The sequence below is a fragment of the Mustela putorius genome, unplaced genomic scaffold (assembly GCF_011764305.1).
Source record: "Mustela putorius furo isolate JIRA1106 unplaced genomic scaffold, ASM1176430v1.1 tig00000874_pilon_pilon_pilon, whole genome shotgun sequence".
Taxonomy (NCBI): Eukaryota; Metazoa; Chordata; class Mammalia; order Carnivora; family Mustelidae; genus Mustela; species Mustela putorius.
This window is the reverse complement of record NW_025421505.1, coordinates 3,114,123-3,139,986: the sequence shown is the minus strand read 5'-3', so window position 1 is coordinate 3,139,986 and position 25,864 is coordinate 3,114,123. Positions and strand designations below refer to the sequence as shown.

Genomic DNA, 25,864 nt, shown 5'->3' with positions numbered 1-25,864 from the left:
GGTGTGATGGGGAGGGGAGGGAGGGAGGAGAGGTGCTATCCTTGTGTCAGTGGATTTCTGTTTCCATTAGTTGGAGCCAACAGCTAGGAAAGTGTTCTCCTCAGGAAGAAAAATGCCAGCAGCTAGGAAAGTGTTCTCCTCAGGAAGAAAAATGCCTGCCTTACTTGGGTTTTCAGGGTCACCGAATACCTGTGTTTCTGACTTGTTTGTTGTATGCTGTGAGTCTGACCTGTTCTTCATTGGTTCTTCTTTGCTTTGGCTCCAACTTTCCTTCATGAAAGTTCACTCTAAGAGAAGGTCATTGAAATAGGGGGAGACACAAGTCCTCACTGAGTATGTTCCAGTAAATCCAGTCAGTCCCAGCAGATGGGTATATCAGAAATGTGGCTCAGTATTCTGTATGTTCATGATAACAGTGCCTGAAGATCTGCTCGTGTTACGGCTCAGCAAAGGAAGGAGACAGAAAGGAGACTATTAGCTTAAGGGGAAGACATATCTGTTCCATGAGGACTCCCCACCCCACCCCCGCCCCCTGCCAAAGAAAGGTATACCACATTTTATATAATAGATGCTGCTTTGAACCTTTCTTTGAAATTTCCAATGTTAAATCATGTTCCAAACTTTCTTAGAAACTTCACTTTTTAAAAGAACCAGTCTACTAATTTTTTTTGAGAGAAAGTGGAATTCTCCACTCTGAGGTGAGGCGGGCTTCATTCAGATATTGGCCCCATAATTTAATAGCTTTGTGACTTTTTGGACAAATGACTTAATTGCCCCAGACCTTAGTTTCTCTATGTATAAAACAGACACAAAAATAGCGCCCATCACACAGAGTACTGATACAGATTAGATGTGAGAAAACAGTTTAGAACCCAATGGGAAATAAAGCTAAGTACTTGAAAATGCGACTAATAATCTGTGAATGATCCAAGTGATATTCTGCATGCAAAAGAAAAATTTGCAACCATACTTATCTGGCTATGAGTCAGGTCTGTAAGCTAGGCACTTGAGCACATTCATAACAATTCCTGATATATTAGGTTAAAATGATAGAACAAAAACACTCCAGCCTGGGGAAGTCAAAAATCCGTCAACTGAGCTGTGAAGCTTGAGAGATCTCTAAACTGAATTCTAAAATGTTGATGTTTATCACATAATAATCATATTACTTAAACTTGCTCACAAAGTGTAGGTTCTTATATTTAAAAGTGATAATCTGTGTTTAGTTGGAAATGTGGAGCTGAATGATTTTGTGAAGTTAAATTGAGAATGAGTTAAATTTAGAGTCCCCGGGAAAACTCTATCATTAGAGGGCTAATATTCCTTATTTAGCTTAATTGGGAAAAAGAAATATTGAAGCGTTAAACACACTCAAAAATGTCAATAAATACTACATAACTACATTATTTATATGGGTACCAGTTTACAAAGATCAGCTATGTGGGCGAAACAAAGTAAAACATCCAGAAGTAAAAAGTGCAGCTTTTTTACAGTCCCTGTTATAAAGTGCTGTTCTAACACCCAGATGCCCTAATGCGGAGCCTTCATGATTGTTATTTATCACCTAATCTTTGCCCTACTTATTCCTGTGAATAGAATGGGAGCCATAAACAAGAACCATTTGGGAGAATGCAGAGCCTGACATCAAAGGGATGTGGAGTACAGTGTAGACTTACGTTTTGTTACCACATTGCATAACGGAGTCATTTCTTTCCTCTTGCAAATATGCCCTCTTCCTCTAAGCATCTCTAATTACCTCATAAAATACTAGTCACTCTGCTAAGTACAGAGTTTGGAGAAGCAGGTGGGGGAGATTCAAAGACAGGTAAAGTACAAACCTCGCTACGTCAAATTGTTCACAGTCAAGTGGACAGATTTGTGCTCCTAATAATTTACGGTCTTCCAGAAAACTGATGTTGCTGTTTTAAGTCCTGGCTTGAAAGAGTCACAGGTAACTGACTGTGATTTTATTATCCTCCCTACTCACACTCGGATTGCTTTGCTGGTTTCTCACTGCTCCTTTATTTATTTATTTGTTTGTTTGTTTATTTTTCTGGACTTCATTCTTCCCTGGATCTTTTGCATCCTTTTTAAGAGCAGTGTTTACATAACATAACTTGCACACTTCTTTCTAGAGTCCTGTAGAGAACTCTCAGCCCACCCACCCTTGTTCAGGAGGTGTAGCGGTTCGCATTTGTCATGTAACAAATCACCCCAGAATTTAGTGGATTTAAATAATACAACTGTTAATAATACAAATGTAACTGTTACAACTGTTACAGTTCTGAGTGTTCATGTGGAGGTTTGATTAGTCTGGACTGGCTCAGCTAGGACCACATGATCTAGGATGGCCTTGACTCTTGTATTCTGGCTCTCAGCCAAGATAACTGGTTTGTTGGAGCCTTCTCTCCATGTGGCCTGTCTTCTTCTAGTGGGCTTCCTCAGTCTTTTAACAGAGTAGTCTGAGAATTCCAAAGAGAAACAAGAAAAAAAGTCCAATGCACAAGTGTTTGTACATGCTTTTCATGTGTGTCTGATTTGCAACAAAGCCAAGTGTCATGCCAAACCTAGATCCAAGACCCATGTGGAGAAATCATCCCCACATCTTGGTGGGAGAAGCTGTAAGCTCACATTGCCAAGGGGCATGATACTGGGGCAGGAGAAGAATTTGTGGCCATTTTTGCAAGCTGTTGATATTGGCTGGAGAAGGAGCAGTATATGCTTTAGCCCAAAAGGGTCCCACCTCGTCTTTGGTCAGAACCCCTTGGCTGGACCTAATCACGTGGCACCTTACTGAGGTTGGAGGCCAAGGAGGATGGAAAGTAAAGCCTGTTGTGCAATTACGTGTTACACTGTCTCAAATGATATTTACAACTGGCTTCTTTACTCAACAAAAATCCATTTAGGCCTTTGAGAGTCAGATTCTGAGACACCAAGAGTTTCTGTCTTCAGGCTTTCAGAGGTTGGAGATGAGTCTTTTAATGATAAGGTTTTGAGAGAGGGCAGAGAGTTGTATGAAGTGGTTTGTGGTTTTAGAAGCAAAATAATGGTAGAGTTCACCTCTCTTCTCTCTAAATTCTGTAAAATATTTTACTGCTTGTGTCGAATTATCTACCTACCTCTTCTTCCCTACTGGATTAGGTTTCTAAGTGTGGGGCCCATGACTTCCCTGCTATCACATTCTAGATAGTGTCCTAGTCGAGCAGGGACACCGTGACAGATAATCCCCTTGGGGAAGAGGCAGAAGGCTATATTTAACCCTAGTGCCCTCATTTATTCCTTTTGCATTGGAAACGTTAACGTCCCATTTAATTGTTTACTGTCCCCGAGTCACCAACGTAGAGTCACCAGCAGATCAGGCCACTGAAGGTTTGGATCCCTCTGTTAATTTCTTCACTGCAAAAAAGAGGGAGGCATTTATTCGTTCTATACAAGTATATATGAAACACCAACTTGGTGTCACGCATGTTTTATATGACAGAAATGCAGCGGAAAAGAAGATCGGTGAAGTTTCTACTCTGTTGGAAGGATATAGACTACAAAATATATAAAATAATAGATACTAGATGTTGATGGGTCTTATGTAGCAAAATAGAACAGGCAAGGGGAGAACTGCTGGTGGTGGGAGGCGTGCGGTACGATTTGGTAAATGAGTGACCAGGAGGGGCCTCTCAGGTGTGGTGACATGGGGACAGTGATCTGCCTACAGAGAGCCATGCAGTTAGTCATGCAGGGAAGAGCTGTGTATGCAAAGGATAGAGAACCAAAGGTTTTGAGAATTACATGGGCTTGGGGAGATAGAGGGAGGTAGGGGACATTGTGCGTTTCTATCCTAGGGCCTTTTTTCTCCCTTTCCTCCAATAGTAAACAGGTTTTTCACCTTGATCCCTCTGCGAAAAATCTACTTTCAAGATTGACTCGGTGCTAGCAAATCATCAAAACCTACAAAAATAAATACCATATTCAAACATGTATAGAAACACTTCCTTCTACCAGAAATAGTTCAAGGATGGATAGACTGTATCTTTTGCTTTTAATTCTAGTCATGTTATGAGATCCAATCCTTTTAAAAATGAATCCCATATTTATGTATTGCTTTTATTATAATTTAGGTTCTCAAAGAGATAGGTTTCTTTGACCAAGTAGAGATAGCTCTACTTCGGTAGTTTTAGTAGTAAAATCCAACTAACTGTATGTTATAAGTAAAAATAAGCAATTATTGGCCTTAAAATGACCTTCCTATCATATGGCTGCACATGGGACAATGCGGAGGAATGAACATTGACTTTCTGTGTGAAAAAACAACTTACATGAAGATATTTTTTCCTTTTCTTAAAAGATTTTATTTATTCATGAGAGAGAGAGAGAGAGGCGGAGGGAAAAGCGGGCTCCCACAGAGTTAGGATCCCTATGCTTGGATCCTTGGACCCTGAGATCCCAGGACCCCTAGAGTATGACCTGCGCTGAAGGCAGATGCTTAACTGCTTAACTAACTGAGCAACCCAGGCATCCCAGTATTTTCTTTTTCACAAACTCATTTTTTTAATAAAGAAAATCATCAAGCACAAAGAGCTATCTGTAGAAGTATGGTAGAAATATACTTTTCAATTTGTTACAAAAGTAACAATAAATACAGACAATGTAGACATTTTTAGGATATTTTAGAAATATAGTTAATTCCTACTGTTTTGCCAATGCCAATTTGCCAATGCCAAACAAGCCTTGTTGTGAACATATTAATTTCTTTCCAGGGTAATTTGGTTATAACTGAGTTATTGTTTTCATGTGACCAATTTGGGCATTTTCAGTCAAAGAAAACATTGAATTATCATTTTTACTTGCAGTGGCCCTCAGCACATAAAACCCTCATTCCTTTTGCATAACCTAGTCTTCCTAGTCTTGGAATTCATAGAAAACCTGGAGATTGGGGCACCTGGGTGACTCAGTGGGTTAAAGCCTCTGCCTTTGGCTCAGGTCATGATCCCGGGGTCCTGGGATCGAGCCCCGCATCGGGCTCTCTGCTCGGTGGGGAGCCTGCTTCCCCCATTCTCTCTGCCTGCCTCTCTGCCTGTGATCTCTGTCTGTCAAATAAATAAATAAATAAAACCTTTTAGAAAAAAAAAGTAAAAAAAGAAAACCTGGGGATTAGCGGAGGCTACAATGCTGTGTGGCTGCTACAGAATCGGTATCTATTAAGAAATAATTCTGTAAGTAATGTATAGAGAGCTTCATTGTTCCAAGAGCCTTCTGCGGATGTATTCTCTTCTCCCTTAGGAAACCCTTTCAAAATGAGATGATAAGCATGTCCATCTTCAGTTGGGGAAACTCCTCGAAGGGTGATTTGTGGGATTCTCCTTTGGTTTCATGGTAATTGGTTGAATCAGGTCTTAAAATTAGTCCTTTCCACTCAGTGTATCTTGTCCACTAGATTGAGCTCCTGTGCCTCATGTAATTGTGAGCTGTCCTGTGTAGGTATGTGTATTGATGCAAATTTGAAAATAGGCTAGAGTTTAGGGTTTGGGGTCTCTCCGTCACTTATTGTGTGTTTCTTGGATGCAGATGTCTTCAACTGGACTTAATAATCAAGTAGGCTGAAAATATAACTAACCTATAAAACTATGTGTTGTGTGCCTTCCTCACACTTAAAAAAAAAAAAAATTGCAGAGGTGAGTCCTTACTTAGCATATCAGGAAGCTGTTATGGTTATGATGGATGGAAGAGGCTGGAGGTAGCATTTAGGGAAGATTCTTTGGCTTCTGGTTTTGCATCCTTAGCATCCATTTCCGCAGGCTTTTAAAGCCTCTGTCTTCATTGCGTAAGAATAGTTGAGACCCAACATTTCATTCTTCTGACCAAGAAAGGAAATGTCAGGTTTGCTGCCAATCACATAAGCCTTTGAACTTGATACACTACCTTGCAGAGAACTGAGAAGGTACCTTGAGGTACTACATCTTCTTTAAAATAGTCACGAAATGCAGTGGGAGTCCATCTTTACGACCCACTCCAAGGAGGTCATCATGAGTCATGACCTTAGAGGGAGAGGATTTGAATCAACTGTTAAAATCTGCAGGAAACAAAATAACTGATGGGAGGGTCTGAGGTCCACTGAGAGGGCATTTTCATGAGCCATCAGCGTCTGTGTTAGACCCTCCATCCCTAGAATCTTTACAGTTATGTAATCAGCAATGTTTCCAGGGCCGTCTTCCTGGGCACAGAGCTGCAGGCCAAGGGATGTCTTCAATCTTTTGCCTGTGAGTCAAAGAATGACTCTACTTATGGGGTGTCTGGTGAAGGGTGTCTGTAAATTTCAGATGATGCTTTTCTCTCATCGTCATTTTCCGACGTGTTTGTTGTCAATGAAGATTTTATTTTTTAAAGAAACCCTGACATTAATTTCCCACACTGCCAAAGACCAGGCTTCCATGGTCCGATTATGTCAGATCAACCTTACGACTTCTCTGAAATACAAGAGTCTGAGAACTTAGGAGAGCAGACTCACCTGACCCAGGTATAGGCACACAAGACTTATCTCTGTTTAATCATCATGCATTCATAGGTGATGCTATCAGGGCATGGAAAGGGTTGCATGGATAACTCAAGTTATTATTGGCACTTGAGTTTGTGTTTGTCTTAAGAATACCAGTTGACTTCAGTCAGTGCCAACATAGACCTTACCTGGGCTGGTGGCTGATTCCTTTGTGAAATGCATGGGCCATGGCACAAAGAACTGTTTCTGATAAGCTGCTTCACAGTTTCAGAGTATATTTAAAGTTAATCTTTAAGAACTGATATGGAGGGGCTGCTGGGTGGCTCAGTGAGTTAAGCCTCTGCCTTCGGCCCAGGTCATAATCTCAGGGTCCTGGGATCGAGCCCGGCATCAGACTCTCTGCTCAGTGGGGAGCCTGCTTCCCCCTCTCTTTCTGCCTACTTGTGATCTCTCTGTCTGTCAAATAAATAAATAAATTCTTCAAAAAAATTTAAAAAAACCTAATATAGAATAATGTTATTTTATTTTATTTTTATGAACCACAGTTTTATATCACTCTGTTCATCTGATTTGAAATGGTTGTAATGTTTGGAGAATGTTAATATTGAGCCATGCCAAAACCTTAATAAACTTAGTCATGAACTAATATTGCAGGCTCATGTGGGATTTCTGTATGCTAAAATAGTTTTTAATATTACAGAAATGCAACAGCGACCTTTCCATAAAACCTTAATAAAATCACTTTGTGATATAAACTGCAGAAGAGACGGGAACTTTCTGGAATGAGAGTATGCATGACTTCTCTGCATTTCCTGGTTTATCTTATATCTCCCATCTTCCGATCCCTTGTGTTTTTCTTTCCCTCAAGACAAACGGTAATTTGAATAATTTAAACTAGAGAGCAGACGCAGAATTTTCAAAGACCTAGTTTCCCTTTACACCGGTATCATTTCAGTGTCGCTGATGTACCATTTGTCTTGATAATTCTAACAGTCTCCATGCTGTTTGAAACAAGTTAACAGATAGAAAATCTCACCGCTAAGTTTCAATATTTGAGATTGAAAATACAGTTCAGGGATGACACGTAGCAGCTGCTTAGAAGCAAAGCCACCTACAATGGCTTAGGAGAAGTGTTAAGTAAGATTACCATATCCAATTTATAAAATTAAAGTGATGAATGTTTGGCAAACAAATTGCAACTTTCCAAAATTTATATGTGGGCTGCTATCCTGAAATTGAAATTCTTTGTTTCCCAGAGACTGGCATATGAATGGCCCAAAATGACCAAAATCTGAAGCTCATGACTTTGAGCTTATAATACGTTTTACTCTAGTTTAGGGTGGAAAAAATCTTAATAAGTATAGTTAGCATGAGTCATTGTTTTCTAAACTGCTTTCTGTGGTCTTTTTGATGGCTTGACTCTTGGAAGACTCAAGTTCACAGATCAAAGGCAATGGATGTTTAAGGAGTAGAAAGTTGTGCCTTTTATTAAGTTGCAAGACTGTTTGTAAATACAAAGCTGGACAAGTGTTTCAGAACCAATCAATCATTCTGCATCTGTTTATCACTTGAATTTATTTTCAAGATTTTATTTTTAAGTAGTCTCTACACCCAATGTGGGAAGAGCTTAAACTAATCCTGAGATAGTCATACGCTTTAAAAAAAAAAAAAAAAGTCATATGCTCCACCAACTAAGCCAACCAGGAACCCCAAATTTTAATTGATATTCTCATACAGAATAAACATCAAAAAGCATTTCATTGCATACTTGCAGTTGAGAGCATGTTTAGACTACTTTGGGTCAGAGGAATCTGGAAAGAGGCTGATAAGACCTAGAGATGGACTAGCCCTACTTTATTTTCTCAAAGGTTCTCACCCAGTGCACCGATCCATTTATAACTTCCGAGAACAGAGGAGCATCTCTGACTTTAAGTGATGAGAAGCATCTACTTTGAAATCTGAAAATTCATAGTTGTCATTTTTCAATAATTTTCTTATTGATTTAAGGTCTACATTCCAAAGACCGCTAATCTTTGGTACATGGCTTTTCCCTTGAATGAATGCAACATGTCTATATTACTCCCTCTTCCATATGAGTGAGTTTCAGTACGTGCTGTCTGTCAGAATGGGGATAGCATGGGAATTGGTCCAGCAGTTCAATGATATGGTTCTTTGCAAGTTCCACCAGTAGGGCTGCAGAGCAGCCAGTTCGCCAGTTCTTGCCTTCTCTTCCCACCCAGTTATAGGAAGAGCTCCGATTAACTCTGACATCCCCAGAAACTACTTTTATTAAGTGTTGCTTAAATGGTGTGACTTCTTTCACCAGCTCTCTGTTTTGTTGATATGGTTCTTAAAAGTGTGGCACAGGGTTTACAAAATACTGTAAAGCAGTGGTGGGATCTGAGAGAGTTTGCTGAGATGGTTCTATCTCTTCTTTGAGCTCTTGTCTTTCCAAGACTGCCCTGGGATATAAACAATGACCTCTTTACCATTAGCTCATGAAGGTTGTAGTTCACTGAAAGTTCAGATGGTTTTCATATAAAAAGCCAGTTTTCAAAAGTTTTTATCTTAATTCCAGTTATTTAACATCAGTTTTATGTTAGTTTCATGGATATGATATATGACTCAATAATTCCCCCTTATCACTCACGACGAGTGCCCTCCTTCATCCCCATCACCTATTTCATCCATCCCACCACGCCCCCTCCCCTCTGGTAACCATCGGTTTGTTCTCTATAATTAAGCGTCTGTTTCTTGGTTTGTCTTTTTCCCATTGCTCATTTGTTTTGTTTCTTAAATTCCACAGATGAGTGAAAGCATATGGTATTTGTCTTTCTCTGACTTATTTCACTTAACATTATACTCCAGCTTCATCCTTATCATTGCAAAAGGCAAGATTCCATTCTTTTACTGGCTGAATAGTATTCCATTCTGTATATACACCACATCTTCTATATGTACTCATCAATGGACAGATACTGCTTCCCTATCTTGGCTATTTTAAATAATGCTGTCATAAGCATAGGGGTGCATGTGTCCTTTTGAATTAGTGTTTTTATAGTCTTTGGGTAAATACCCACTGGATTGTGGGGCAGTTCTATTTTTAACTGTTTTCCACAGGGGCTGGGCCAGTTTGCATTCCCACCAACCGTGCATGAGGGTTCCTTTTTCTCCACATCCTCACCAATGCCTGTTGTTTCTTAAGCCAATATATATTTTTAATTTGGTCTTATAGTTCCTTTTTTTTTTTTTTAATCTCCATGAAGATCTTTGTGTTGGTTACTTTTACATGGATCTGGATAGTTTGACCAATTTTTCCAACCAATTGTTTTGTAGCAATGAGCTGAGCTGGGACATACCAAGACATCCGAAGTTCTGGGAGCAGAGGTGGAGATGCTTAGAAGGCAATTGAACATGAGGAGTGCAATTCAGGAGAGGAGAAATGAATGGTGATACCACAGATCACCACAGGAGGGAGAATGAGAGCAAACAAAGATGGAGGACAGAAAGGGGAATAGACACATGGGGAAAAAGGAACAGTTGGGTATAGGGTGAAGAGAGAATTTAAATGCTGGAGAGGTTTAGAAGCCAACCTCTAGAAGGACCAAGAGGAGGGTATTGAGTTTAAAGACTTAAAGGCCCACCTTCTCAAAAAGTCATTTTGAACAGTGAATTTGAGATAGATTTCATATTTTAAAAAATTTATGGGAAAGTAGTACTTAGGATATGGTGACATGGAGCACAGCTTATTTTTATTATTTAAGGAAAATTGGCCATGGAAGCATGTAATGTAGATGGCCAAAATATCCCTTAATGATAGATTCCTGTCTTTCAAACTTCAGTAGACGTTTTGTCTGCAAAACCTGATTTAACTCATTCATGCAATAGCTGTAATTGGATTCTGTCTCCTTTCTTGTTTTATCACAAGGGTTGATTTCAGTTAGGGCAGAAGAAAAATAAAAATATATATCAGGGCTTACTCACCCTTGTGATTTCATCGAAGTTAAATATAAGCAACCACACTAATTTTGTTAAAATGCCCACCACAGATATTCTAAAATAGCATCATAGGCCAATGAATGTCATGGTCTAACTGGTTTGATCCTGATGTTTTGATAAAACCGAATTTTCTGTTACATTTAGAAGACTCTAAGAACAGAAGTAAGAATTAAAGATACATTGATTCTTTTAAAGTGAAAATTACAAAAACATTTAAAAATAAATAAAAGGAACTTTGAGTTTTCTTTTGAACAATATAAAATACCTCCTGATTTGGAAACTGGGGTAACCAGGATCCCTGTCGGGTGAGTCTGAAGTGAGAAAGTGGTTATTGATACTAATGTAGGCGTCTCCTTATGAAGGCAGTCCTTATTTGTGGATGAACTACCTTTTATTAAAACAGCTTGAATACAACCCCAAGAAAAGACCGATTTCACTCGTTGACGACAGAGGCCGTATCTTCAAAACCGCTTTACTGAATTTAAAGAACTTTTTTCACGAGGACCAGCGCCAGACAGTGAGAGAAAAAAATCAAAAGGTTTTAAGTGCTTGTTCTTACTGTAATTTGAGGGAGTCTAAGCTTTCTGAGCCCTGCTTTCCACATTTGTCAGCTGAGTTATGGTTTCCAACCTGAAACGAGTTTGTGAAAATACTGGGTAAAATATAACTATCACATAAATGTCAGGAGCCCTTACTGGGGGAGCTGTGTGATCAGCGGCATTAGTCCCCAGCACCTGCGTTCAGGGCTGAGTGGTGACGGGAGCCACATCCATTCCTCATTACTTCAGGAAGTTCCCTTCTCTCGCCTAATGAGAATATCATTCTCCTAGTCCCAGGGTCAGGCCATTGACTTCTTCCTGGTGTCTTTAAAACTTGCCTGCAATCTTGTAGCATTTTAAAATATACCAGGTCAAACTTTACCTCTGAAGAAACAAAATAATTGATTGCAGACACAAGAGCCCAAGTGATTTTCAGCCATTTTTCTTGTTAGTGCTAACCCTGGAGGGTGTGGGGGTGCGGGGGATCCAAGGGTTTGTCTAACAAAGGGGCAGGGAATTTCATTCAAGAAGCTCTGTTTTTTGCTCTTTTTCCCAGCCTGTTGATATGGCTTGAATTAGAAGCTGGAGACATTTGCGAAAATAAAATACGACATGAACCCTTGGGAATTGCTTCCCATCCGACTTCTCTGACCTCTGATATCCTTCCCATTGCCTCCAGGCTTTGTGAGAAGGAGGGATGTTTTTCAGTTTCTATATAAGCAGTGGAAGCAAACACATTTTAAAATAATCCAGTAGAAGCACACATCATATGAAAGGAACAATTATTTGGAGGCTGTTGACCTTACCAGAATTGGGCAAGTGTTTGGCATCCTGAAAGTCTGCTTTGCTACTGAAGAGCTGTTCTAGAAATGTCACCGTGTCATTATCTTGTCAGCTGCTCTTCAATACACAATAGTACTGCATTGTTTTTAATCTTCCGTGGAGCCATCCGAATGTGGCTTTAATTTTAGGAAATAAAACCTATTTCGAGAAGGGCATATACTGTTTTTAAATAATATCTACATTTATTTGAAGCCCACATAATATTTAATCAAACCGATTAGAGCTGGAAGAGATTAAAAAAAAAAAAAAAAAAAAGACTGTTTCAGCCTCTGATTTTTCCAGACAAGGAAACTAAGGCTCCAAAAGCTTAAGGGTCTTTCTCAAGGACACCACAGCTCGCTGGGACAAAGCTGGGACCGGAAACCAGGTCATCCATCTCCGACTGCCCCCCCTCCATTCCAGCAGGCTGTACAGGTCCTATTAGTTTAATATTAATTGAGGAAGCAATGCAATATATAATTAAAGTCAGACCTACTTTTTAGGGGTGGCCAAATTAACGATAAAATTTGGATCGTCGTATTTCACTTTTCTAATGTCCATTGTAAGACCTATTTCAAAGGGTGTGAACACTGGTGCTGGTATTTCTTAGGCAAATGACAATGATAAAACATGAAATGTTCAGTCTCCTGCTGGTCTATCAGACAAAGTCAAAGACAGTGTATATTCTAATATGTATATCTAGTTCTTTTTTTAGTAAGCTCTACACTCATCGTAGGACTTGAACTCACGCCCCTGAAATCAAGGGTGCATGCTGTACTGACTGAGCCAGCCAGGGGCCCCATAGTATGTCCACCTAGTGTTTATGTGTTCTCTTGCTTCCGTAAACCAATGCCCAGTAAATTCTCTGCCTCATTGGAAATCATGATTCAGTATGATGCCACATCTGGAAAAAAATTTAAAAACCTGAAAAGATAACATATCTTCCACAAATGAACTGAAGTTAAAGATTTTGCTTCTTTTTCCTTTCGGACGAATTGTATAAAAATTGCATAAAAAAACAAAGAAGAAAGGTTTGTGGATTTTTTTAAAGCACAGGCACAAATAGGAGAAAAAAAAAATCAAGCCTTGTAAAACCTCAAATTCCAAGTCATTTTTTGTCTCATTATCTCTATGAGTTCCATCTCTATCCTTAGTTAAGGCATTTCAAGAATGGAGGTGGAACAATTCTGAGCATATAAGGAGATCATTAAATTTGTGTGAAATTTGAGTTTATTGAGATTACATCTGTTTGACCACCGATTATTTTCGGGTCCTATGGTACCTCTGTGTGTATGAACATAGAAAACTGTTAAATTTGGATACCTTTTAGCTCAAAACCTAAGGAAAAATATTTTCTCCTTTTATGGTCTGGACTCCATTCCAATACACCGCCTTATTCTTTATCCTCTTCTTATGATTCCTGTGCAGTAATAGCAAAGGCCTATTTATAAATTTGCTTGGAGAACACTTAAATATCAGGAATCTTGATTAAATTTAAGAGCCCGTTGTCTGCGTGTGTTTATTTTAATAAGAAAATAGTTTTTAAAATAAAGGATTTCTCAAGCCCTTGAATTTGTGCCTGTTCCTAGGACCAAGCAGTTCCCCTGTTTTTGTGAAGTCCTGTCTTGAAGTCATCAAACTTACCCCAAGCACATGCCTGAGGCAACATTCAGATAGATTATTCAAGCAAAGATAAAATAAAAATCTTTCCTTTGAAATATTCAGATAATTAAAGCTAAATCAAGCCTCTAAAGAGGTATGACATTCATGTTGGTGACGCTTTGCCTAATTGTGGTAGAGACAGTCCAAGGGCAAATGAAGGTCAAAGTGTGGAGGGCTGAGCACAAGAGAGGAGGACCTTAGGAGCAGTCTGCTGCTGTCCTCTGAAGAGGACTTCTATGGAAAAGAAAACCACATACCCCATGAAGGCTTGTCTAGGGTATGTTCCTATCTTTGAGGACCCAGGTGCCCATCTGAGTCATCCTCAAGGAGGTTCAGGGGTCAGAGGTCCAAGCTCCGTGGGGGGGACACAGCAGAGATAGGGGTTGGGATGTACAGTCAGCCAAGAAGTGAGTCATGGGACCAACCAGCTGCAGAACCAGGTGAGGAGTGCAAAGTCATTCCACAGCTGAGTTCCAGCCAGGCACCAAGGGGGGCCCAGGGGACAGGAGGGTATGAGTTGGGAGCAAGAGTCTGGGAACAGCATTTCAGGATCTTGGAGGGAAGGGCCGGTGTCCACAAACATGGGACTGACATGTGCATTTGGGTAACAGGGGAAGAGCTTATTGTCTTAGGCTGCTCTTAGTCTTGGTTGGGAGTTCTTCCATAGAACAGTCTTTCATTCCTCCTATATTTACTGAGTGCCCTCACCTTATACAGATGGTCCCCAACTTAGGATCGTTCAACTTATGATTTTTCTACTTTACAGTGGTGTGAAAATGAAACACTTTTAGTAGAAACTGCACTACACATTTTGAATTTTGCTCTTTTCCCGGGGTTGGGGCTGTGCAGTATAGCGCTCTCTTGTGCTTCTGGGCCATGGTGTGAGCCACAGCTCCCAGGCAACCACGCCACCCCAGGGGTAAACAACTGATACACTCGGAACCATTCTGTACTCGTACAACCACTCTGGTTTTCACTTTTAGTGAAATAATCCACATAACAAATCACAGGAGATAGTCAATGCTTTATTATCAGAGAGGTTTATGTTAGCTGACTTTGCCCAAATGCAGCTAATGTTAAGTGTTCTGAGCAGGTTTAAAGTAGGCTAGACTAAGCTGACATTTAGTAGATGGCTAATATTAAATGCATTTTCCACTTAAGATGTTTTCAACTTAGGGTGGGTTTATGGGGATGTAACCCCATCATGATAATGGAGGATCTGTAATAGCAAACACAACTGGTCTTCCCAGAGTTCCTCCTCCAGTGAAGGCAGAGACACCCAGCAACTGCTTACAACATAGCAGGGTGAGCTCTACAAAGAGGGAAGTTCAGAGTGTTTAAGTGAAAATACAGGAGTGGTACCTAAAGTTTCTTCAGATCCCTAGAGGACAAGCAGAATTAACCCAGCTAAAAAGAGAAGTTTGAAAACGGAAAGGTAAGAGAAAAATGCAAAAGGCTCAGTATATTTGGGGCAGTGAGTCAAGTCTGATAAACCCAAAGAAGAATGTAAATGGCAAAGGGATCCTTTTTGAGCGTCTTTTGGGATGCTGCTGCTTTTCATGGCTGCCCAGGGCACGTTTCTTATAGAACCCTCATGTTTTAATGTGGTCTTTCTCCTCAGCAGTTTGGTTTAATTGCAGCTTCTTAAAGATTGAGTTTGCTGGGTGAATCTTGAGTCCCCCGCCCCCCCCCCCTTTTTTTTTGGTTTGTTTTTTGAGTTCTAAGGACAAATATTAGCATTCATAGTTTATCGTTCTCAGGGACCCTAAAGGTCTGGGCCAGAAGAAGGAAGTGCTTAAAATTGCTTAGTAAGTGACTACACTGTCTGCATTGTAGATTAAAGAGCTGGTGTGTTGGGTTTTTGGTTATGTCACCCTTTTTTTGCTTTCTTCGAGTCATCTGTCACCCTTGGCTGGCTTCTTTAGCCTTAACCCTAAAAGATGAAGCTTCAAAGAACTGGTGAAGGAAATCACCCATTTACTTGGGGGCCATCTTGGTATCTACTCTTGATCTTGATGGGGAAGTAAGTACCAGGACCCAGAATTTCCATGTCTTTGATTTTCCATGGCCTTCCTGAGACAGCTGTGCATTCTAGACAAATGAATTGTCCTTATTTCTCACCTGAGCTTTAATCCCAAATCCCAGCAGGTCTCTCTCTCCATAGATGAAGATTGAAAGATCCCTTTCCCTTCCCTTTTTTTGCCCCCCTTCACCTTTTTCTTTGTGATGAAGACTGGATACAGGGCAGTTGTTCTCAGACTTTACCTGATGTCAGAATCACCGGGCCTGCTGGACACACCATGGGCTTTTGGGCCATACCCCCAGAGTTTCTGATTCAGAAGGTCTGGGTGTGAGGCCCGAGATTTTGCATTTGTAATCAATCCCCAGATGATGTTTACTGTCTGGGTACCACACTTTGAGAACCACTAGTCTAGGCAAGCCCACGAGACTTAAGCCTTCTCTGGTTTTTCCCCTGTGCTCCTGCCTTGTGTCCCCACCTGGGCTATCCAGATATTATCATCAGGAGATCAAAGAATGTTCTAGTTAAGAAGAAACTAAGACTGAGGGAGAGATCAGTCCAAGCTCCCATTCTCATAGTCCCCAGCCTGGAACCCTTGGGCTCTCCAAGGACAAAGCTACAGACTACTGTCTTAGCTGCACAGTCAAGAACAGCTTTGAACAAGATGGAAGAGAGACCACAGTTTGTATTATTTATGTTTGAGCTCCATCAAAATGGTACTTAAGGTACTTCCTCTGTCATCATGCAGTTTTGTTTTCTATTCCCCAGACCTTATCAGAGCCCTTATTATGGGAATGAGAAGGGAGGAACTCTCTTCAGATGTTGTGGCCTGTGACTAATTCCCGCTACTAAGGGAGGAGTTTTTGTGCTGGTGAACTATACACACTGCCGTATATTATGTTAGTTCTGGTCTTGAAAATAGTGACAGTTCTTCCACTTATGAGAGAGGGAGAAAAAAAAAAAGCCCAGTCCTTGTTTACAAGTTGCCTAATTGTTTCTCAGGACTGCTCTAATCCTCAGGGCTGATGGGTTAACTCTGTTTACCTTACATAGTCAGTAGTAATAAAACAACTTTTGCTGTTTGCTGTATCCCTTTAGTTAGTAAAAATACTTTATTTCAGAGGCACAAAACAAATAAAATGCCTTTACTGTGCAGAATTATAATATGAAAAAAAAAGGTCTTGCTGAAACAGATTTGTTGTTACATGAAGTTAATTTATATATTCCTTTCCCCAGGTTTCTACCACATACTGTGTATTTTCATAGACTAAAAGTCAATTTATCTTACATCCCATTAAGCAGAAATTTATCTTTAGAAGTCACGTCTGTAATTCACTACTTAAAAAATCATTAATATGCAAATTATATATTTTATTTCTAGGAGATCAAAATACTGGTAAGCCAGGGACTCACGAGACATTTAGGAATCCGACACCTCAGAGGACATTGTAAGCAGATGTGCCCCCTTGTCCTCATCTTCGTTCACCAATATTGCTCCCTAAAGCCAAGGGTCTGTCAGAGCCCTTCAGTGGGAATTAACTCTGTGGGAAGAGATGAGTAGCAAGACCTCATCAGGTCGGAGAATCCCAGTCAAAGACAACGACGTTCATTCATTCATTCATTCATTTAAAGCTTTTATTCATTTATTAGAACATGAGCGGAGTAGGGGAGAGGGAGAAGCAGACTCCTCACTGAGCATGGAGCAGGCCACGGGCTCCTTCCCAGGACCCTGGGGTCATGACCTGAGCCAAAGGCAGATGGTTAACTGACTGAGCCACCCAGGCCTCCCATAGACAACTTTTTTTTTTTTAATTAACATATAATGTATTATTTGCTTCAGGGGGACAGGTCTGTGAATCATCAGTCTTACACAATTCACAGCACTCACCATAGTCCATACACACCCTCCCCAAGGTCTATAACTCAGCTACCCTATCCCTCCCCCCAACCCCCCAACCCCCCAGCAGCCCTCCGTTTGTTTCCTAAGAATCTCTTATGGTTTGTCTCCCTCCCCCATCCCATCTTGTTTCATTTTCCCCCCACGAACCCCCTCCCTGACTCCCAAATTCCTCATATCAGAGAGATCATATAGTAATTGTCTTTATCTGATTGACTGATTTTGCTTAAGCATAAGACCCTCTAGTTCCAACCATGTGGTTGCAAATGGCAAGATTTTGGTTTTTTGATGGCTACATAGTATTCCATTGTATTCCATAGTATTCCACTGTGTGTGTACACACACACACACACATATCACATCTTCTTTATCCATTCATCTGTTCATGGACACCTAGGTTCTGTCCATAGTTTGGCTATTGTGGACATTGCTACTATAAATTTTCAGGTGCATGTACCCCTTTGGATCACTATGTTTATATCTTTAGGGTAAATACCTAGTAGTGCAGTTGCTGGTCATAGGGTAGCTCTGTTTTCAACTTTTTGAGGAAGCTCCATACTATTTTCCAGAGTGGCTGCACCAGCCTGCATTCCCTCCAACAGTGTAGGAGGGTTCGCTTTTCTCTGCATCATTGCCAACATCTGTTATTTCCTGACTTAATTTTAGCCATTCTGACTGGAGTGACGTGGTATCTCACTGTGGTTTTGATTTGTATTTCCCTGACACCGAGTGATGTGGAGCACTCTTTCATGTGTCTATAGGCCATCTGGATGTCTTCTTTGCAGATATGTCTGTTCATGTCTCTGCCCATTTCTTGATTGGATTATTTGTTCTTTGGGTGTTGAGTTCTATAAGTTCTTTATAGATCTTAGATACTAGCCCTTTATCTGGTATGTCATTTTCAAATATCTTCTCCCATTCTGTCAGTTGTGTTTTGGTTTTGTTGACTATTTCCATTGCTCTGAGAAAGCTTTTGATCTTGATGAAGTCCCAATAGTTCCTTTTTGCCCTTGCTTCCCTTGCCTTTGGTGTTATTAATACAGTTTCAGCCCTCACGGAATTTAAGAGGCTCTTGAAGTACTGACACGTGAACTTGGATGGCCTTTTCAAGGGAATTGTCGTAGTCAAACAACCAAAATCCAAGGAACCTTCTGAAACAAACCAGTTCCTTCCTTGGAAAACTATATACTTTGTCATATTCTGATTTTTTGCAAACTGGTCATTACAGACTGAATTATATCTTAGTAATTATTCATTATATTCAAATTAAGCTGGTCCTAAATATCCCCAATTACTAAGCATCTTCTAGATGTTTTGTAAAATTCTTAAATAATGAAGCCAAATAATATGCTCATAGGTATCTCCCAATAAATTCATGAAGGTAAATTCATCATATTTTTATCCATATCTTCTATAATAAACTTTAAGAATGTTACATCTGCCTCTTATTAATGTTAAGGGGAAGATGGATACAAAGAGCAGATGTTTGCTGTTCTCATTTTATTTCTATTCAGTGCATGTGTTTTACAAATGTCAGGAAATTATTTTGAACCAGGTGGTGCTTTATTGCTAAAAAATTTATTACGTATTTATGGTTAATTTTATAGATTTATCATGGCAGAAGCCTTAAGTTTCTTTGTAGTTCAGAGTTCATTAAAGCCTAAATCCAGCATGACCATAATCTGTTTTCCTTCCAAGGAGAAGTACTTAAATAGAAGCTTTAGAGTTAATACCCAAGTTTTAATCAGTATTATTAAGTAACTCTTCCTGGGAACCAGTCATAATCAGTGTGTGAAGATTCCAGTGTATAGTCAGGATTGCAAATCTTGAAAAGAACATTTTACAGTTTTATTAGTTTCTTCTTGCTCTTTGTACTTGCCAGGAGTTGTGGCAGAAAACATTATTTAAAAAGTGGTTTGTATGGAAAAAAAAATAAGATTTTTAATGTTTTTAGAGGACATTTTTTCCTGATTTTATCAAAATTATAGTCACTATAAATATTTTAAAACACACAAAGTATTAAAATATTACCTAAAATTCTGCCACCAAGATATACTACTTGTTTATCTTGTGTTTTAGTGTAAGTTTTGTTACTCTTCTCTTGTTAAAAAAATGTGTGTGTAAGCAATATGTATACAATAAATAAAAATTTGGATCCTTCTTGGATACAGTTTAATAACCAACTTTTTTACTTGCTGAATAATATATTGAGGGCATTTGTATTTGTTTGAGGGAGTTAAGATTATTTTTAGAAGCTCTTCTAAATTTGCTGTTGTTCAGCAAATAATCATTGAAAGCATTATTTTGGATGAGCACAGAATATTTAAATACTGTAGTATATTTAAACAGTTGCTTGATGATGATCATATAAAGAAGGTATTTTTCCATCAGGAGTAGCACCACAGTGTCTTTGTCCACAGATTTTGTGTGCATTGATGGAGGATAAATCTTACTGGTAGAATTACTAGATTGGAGTATGGACACTTCAAGACTATAGAAATGCACTACAAAATTCCTTTTCACCAAACTGTGCAAGAATGCCCTTACCCCAACCCTCAGTAGCATTGCCTATTATCATTGTTGTAATCCTGCACAATTTATATGTGCTTTTGGAAAAGGCTATTTAATGGCTTGAGGAAAAGGAAGGTATTTTTAGCAAATGGGAGAAATTTTCATTAATGATGTAATATATCAGTGTCAAAGTAGGTTCTCCCTCGAAGGGCAGTCATTTATCCAAAGCTTGGGGTGATCCAATGTAGATGTCCATCTGTTTTTAGAAATATAGGGGTATCTTATTTAAAGATTGAAGAACAAGACATTGAAATGTGCTTGATAACCACCTAATTTGCGTTAAGTTTGTGGAGATTTTATCCCAGCCCTCTATTCTGGATAACAACCTTAGTTATTTTCATCATGGGGTCTGTATATATTATACTGTAGAAATATCTTTGTTTTCTCAGGCTATTAAAAAAAAAATTACCCCAAACTTGTGGCTGAAAAAACAATAGAAATTTATTCTCTCTCAGTTCTAGAGGCCAGAAGTTTGAAATGAAGATGTTTGTGGGGCCATCTCCCTCCAGGCGAGGGGGGAGATTCCATCCCTTGACTCTTTCAATGACTGTGGCTGCCAGCACTCCTTGGCTTTTGGTGGCATCACTCCAGTCTCTCCCTCTCTGGTCACGTTGCTTTGTCATCTTCTGTCTGTGTCGAATCTCCTCCTTCCTCCCTTTTGTGAGGATACTTAGGATGATTGCACTTAGGGCCTACTTGGATAATCCAAGATAATCTCCCCATCTCGAGATCCTTACTTTAGTCACATCTACAAAGTCCTCTTTTTCCATGTAAGGTTAAAACTCAGATTTCAGAGATTAGGATGTGGGTATCTTTTGGGGGAGCCATTATCCAGCCTACCATACCCAGGACCTTAAAAATACCTGATTTCACATACTTCTGCCCGTTCACTCTCTACCAGAATATGAGACATGGGGCCAGAAACAAAAAATTTTTACCAATGTTTTGACCCAAATGTCAGGGGTGGTGGGGGATGGGCAGAGTTGACTCCATAATTGATTCAGCGTATCCAGGGTACGTGGTCTTGTAAGTCTGTAAGTCTTGAGGGTAGGTCCAGCCAGCGAGACAAGACAGCAGATTTTAAAGATGCAGGGCAGAATAGTCAACTAAAAAGCTATTCTTCCTCAGTTTCTCCTCACACAAGCGAATGAATGGATAGAAGTCCAACTTCATGTGTAGTGTACATGTCTTACTTGAACAATTTGATATTTGGTCCCCATTAGCCGGCCTGGGCTCCTTTGTTGACATTATACTAACACTTTCAGTTTCTCATCATCTTCAGAAGGAACTTTTTGCCACTTGATATGAAGCAAGGCCTTCTAGGGAGGGCTCCCTTCCTTTCTCGTCCCCTCTCTGCCAAGCTCTGCAGTCCAGGGAGCGTTTCCTCTGCCACCAGTGCAATAGCTAATCCGTTCCAGTTGCATAAGAGTTGAGGAACAATGCGACTATTTAAAAGCCCATTGGCCTCCCTCCAGTAGCTGTTCACTTCAGTGTTTACTCTGGAAAAGGGGCTGAGTTATATATCCATTCTTTGTGTAAATTCTCCTTGACTTCCTGTGTCCCCAAGGAGGAGGACCCTTTCCTGTGGACTCTGTAGTGAGAGGTGGTGCTCTATGGAGGTGAAAGGAGGCAGTCAAACCTTGGGGGATCTTGTGTAAGTGAGGCCTTAGAAGGCCAACCAGAGAATTTGAGAAGAGGAGGCTTTCTCATGGTACAAGTAAAGCATTTTTTTTTTTTTTAAATCAGTTAGCTGGTAGGTGGAACTTTGAGATGATTGTAAAAGGGCATAGTCATAGAGTGACCACTACCCCCCTCCCTGCCTTTTAAAATAAGTAACTGTCTCTTTAATTTTCTCTGGAGTCAGTTGGACTGAGACATGTTCCTTCCTTTGTTCCCATTTTAAAATCAATTACCTGGATCAGACAGCTGTGAAGGCTGGGCTGACGTTTTTGAGTCTGTAGGTCACGGATGTACCATCTACATAAAATAAGCCAGCCGCTGCTCCTAATGCTGGACCCAAGAACGTATTTTGGGGGCAGTGCAAAGAATAGCCCCCACATACCAGTTCAAGGTTTAGGTGACTCAGGGTACTCCAGTGTCATTTTGTGAAAATGCCTCTTACATTGTTCAGAACCCTAGAGCTCTGAAAAAGTAAGCCATGCAATGGGCTACGCCCTCCGCTGCAGATCTCTTTAGATATTGAGGCCAAGAGTTTTCTCCTTCCATTAGCTCCCGCCAAAGTCCTTCCCATAATGAGACCATTGTGATGAAATTTGTACCCAAGGTAGAGATAAATATTTTAATGGTAAAGATAGTAGTGAAATCTAAGAAACATCCTGTACTGGGGACTATGTTGTATGTCCTTTCCCTGCAAAGATTCTGGGAGAACCAGTTCGACCAATGATAGATGATGCAAGTTGATAGAAGCTTTCTTTTCATTTTCAGTACAAACATTTCATATCAGTAGCCTGTGGTTGCTGGTTTTGTTTTGTTTTGTTTTTTTAAATAAAACCAAAGGGAAATATTAAAAGGTATGGTTGGCAGGAGTGAAAAGATCATAGAACACAAAGTTCTGCAAAGTAGAGGTGTTTTGGCCTGCTGATTTTTGATGTCTGGTCAGCTGGGGAGGGCACCGTGTAGCTCTCTCATCTGTCTTCCGTTCTATCACTTAGCTCCCTGTAGTTGGTTATGCTCATTACAGATCACTGAATAACACATCTGTGACAGCCTGAGGGGTTCTGTGGGTCTATTTTGCTCTGCAGATCTGTTTTATGGCATAGAAAGCATGAATACACAGCACTGTACCAGAAGCTGGCTTCTAACCCACCTTGGGTGAAGGGGCTGTGTATATGTGTCTGTCTCTCCAATACAAACACCAAGAAAAAGACTTGGAAAGACACAGAAAACAATAAACCAATAAGAGTGGAGAGAATTAGGAAGAGAGACCCAATTACAGTCATTACTGGGGATACAGAGACATGGTCTGGGAGGAAGCTCCTCTTCTCGCACTGTCTGCTCCCTGGCTCATCTTGGCTTTCCATGGGAAGCCTTGGTAATGACTGACCTCAGCTGCCCTGGTTAGAATACCCTTTCTGCTCTCACCTGCTTTTAGTTTGGTCAGTAGTGAGTAATGGAGTCGTTCCTCCTTCGAAGAGCCATGACTTACGACTTTCTTCTGCTGCTGTTTTAAATTGTTTAGGACTGGGGCGCCTGGGTGGCTCAGTGGGTTAAGCCTCTGCCTTCTGCTCAGGTCATGGCCCCAGGGTCCTGGGATCCAGCCTGGCATCAGGCTCTCTGCTCAGCAGGGAGCTGCTTCCCCGTCTCTCTCTGCCTACTTGTGATCTCTCTCTGCTAAATAAATAAACTCTTAAAAAAATTTTTTTTTCTAAATTGTTTGGGACTAAAGAAGCACACATCTGCCTATGTAGGATTTCAGCTTTTTTGTTCCTCTTTGAAATTTGCATTCTTTTCTATTTACACAAGCAGCACATAAATGTGAGAATATATTCCTATGATAAAAACGTGCATTGCAAAGATAACACTAAAAATACCTTGATTTTCAGCTCCAATTTTTATTTCCTTCCCAGGGGTAGATAAATTTCCTTTTTTGGGGGGGAGGGGTGAGAGAATGAGTATGATTGTGTGAGTGGAGGAGGGGCTGAGGGAGAGCAAAAATCCCAAGCAGGCTCCATGCACAGAGCCCAACATGGGGCTCCATCTCCTGACCCTGAGATCATGACCTGAGCCAAAATCACGAGTTCTAATGCTTAACCAACTGAGCCACCCAGGTAACCCACAAATTTCCAAATGTTTTAATATTTTATCTATATACACATAAATTTGCCTAGAGAAGTACATAGGTTTGTCTCATGTCTGTGTATTTACATCAGTGGTATTAGGTATTACACGGGTCTTATTCTGTAACTGTGTATTTAGGTAAATGGTATCACACCGTTCATAGAGCATATCATCCTGTGCCTTCCGGGTTTTATTTAATGGTATGTGTTAGAGACCTTTGACATTCAGGTTGAGTTCCTATTGTATGGTATGCCGGGATATGTGTGTGCTAGAATTTCTCCTTAATCCCTTTAGGTAGTGAGTCACAAGGATCTGCTTTCAGTGATGAAACATCCAGAATTCTTCTTTTAGCCACTTTCTGGGATAGATTTGTTCATCTGTCAGCTAGAATTTTTGCTCTGTGAGGATTAAACTCTAGGGTCGGTTGGTGTTTTGTTGACCTACCTTATGGTGTCCTTGTCAGGACCTGATCATGGGACTTGTGGAATGAGTCAGGGAGTAACTTACTTTTTCCCGTGTCCTGGAAAAATGTTAGGTAAGTAGGATTTGCCTTTTCCTTGAACATTTGTAGAACTCACCAGTAGACCCATGCGGGTCTAATCTTTTATTATTTTTTCAATTTCTTCCAAGGTTCAGTTTATGTATTCTCCTTCTTTGAGTTGAATTTGTTTTAACTTGAAAAACCCATTCACTTTATTTAGGTGTTCAGATATTTTGGTTAAAGTTACACGTACTATTCTGTCATGTGTTTTTCTTCTCTTTGTAATTACACCCCCTGTCATCACACATGTTGTGAATTTATACTTCTTCCTTCTCAATCTCTCTCTTTCCCCAACACTTGACAAATGTTTATCTAATATGTGAATATTCAGAAAGTAATTAACTTTTACTGATCATCTTAAAACAACTTTTGGCTCTATATTACTTACCTAGGTTTTGATATATAATGCTCCCACCTTTCATTTCTAAGAAGTTTATAATTTTTGCTTTGACTATTCTGTTTTACTGAAGAATTATTTAGAAGTCTGTGTATATTTATGTTTAATTTATATGCATGTAGATTTTATTCACTCTCTCATCAATTTGTAATTTGGCCTAATTTTGGCCAATGAGCATGGCCACCTTAAACTCTGACTTTTGAAAAGACAGAGGTGTCCTCTATGGCCCAATTATGAACTGACTCTGAGATTATTATATGCATGGGGGGTAGCTTGAATACAAAGAGGGAGTGAAAAATATATACAATAATAATATATTATCTATTCAAGAGTCAATATTCTATATTTGTATATGTGTGTATATATATATATACATATATATATGTATAATATGTAAAGAAAGCAGGGGCATGTTTAAATTCAGTAATATATTTAAATTAAGTCATCTAAATTGTTTTGGTTAAACTTTACAGTAAGTACGGTATTCTGTTCTTCAATATTCTTACAGTTTTGTCTCATTCCATTAATTTCTGAGACTCATTCATTGTCTCCTAATATGTTTGTGACTTTGTCAAATTTCTTTGTATTTGACCAGTTTTTCAGTATATGTTCTGATGTTATATACTCACATGCTTTAATGGTAATGACTAGTAAGTCCCTGTGATCATCTCTTTTCCTAAGATGATTTATCACTCTCTCTTGCTGTTTTCCCTGAGTCTGTTTTATCTGCTACATTACTGTGGACACCTGCTTTCTTTCCTCCTAGCATGTGCTTATTAGACTGTTTTATTCATCCCTTCATTTTTGAACTTCCTGTATCATTTTTATTTTATAAATACTTCTGGTAAACAATCACAGTGTTACCTAATGTCAAAGCCTCTGTCTTTTCTTTTTATACATGAATCTAGCCAATTTATATCTGTTATAACCGGGATATGTTGTCATTTTCTTTTGTGTTCTCCATGTATAGTGTTCTTTTTCCCCCTCCTCCCCACAGCTGTTTTCTTTTTTTTTTAATTTTTATTTATTTATTTGACAGAGAGAAATCACAAGTAGATAGAGAGGCAGGCAGAGAGAGAGGGGAGGAAGCAGGCTCCCCGCTGAGCAGAGAGCCCGATGCGGGACTCGATC

General features: G+C 39.7%; 1 protein-coding gene across 8 annotated transcripts in view; it reads left to right on the top strand.

Moving 5' to 3' along the window:
• PLCB4 (phospholipase C beta 4) overlaps positions 1-25,864 on the top strand; it is a 412,481-nt gene that overhangs the window by 225,828 nt on the left and 160,789 nt on the right. Inside the window, exon 1 of one of the 8 annotated variants that reach the window (XM_004751547.3) lies at positions 24,116-24,330. The exons of the other annotated variants lie outside the window; for them this stretch is intronic. The gene's annotated coding sequence lies outside the window, so the exon portion shown is untranslated. Of the gene's footprint in view, positions 1-24,115; positions 24,331-25,864 lie in introns of those variants that run through there. 8 annotated transcript variants of the gene reach the window in all.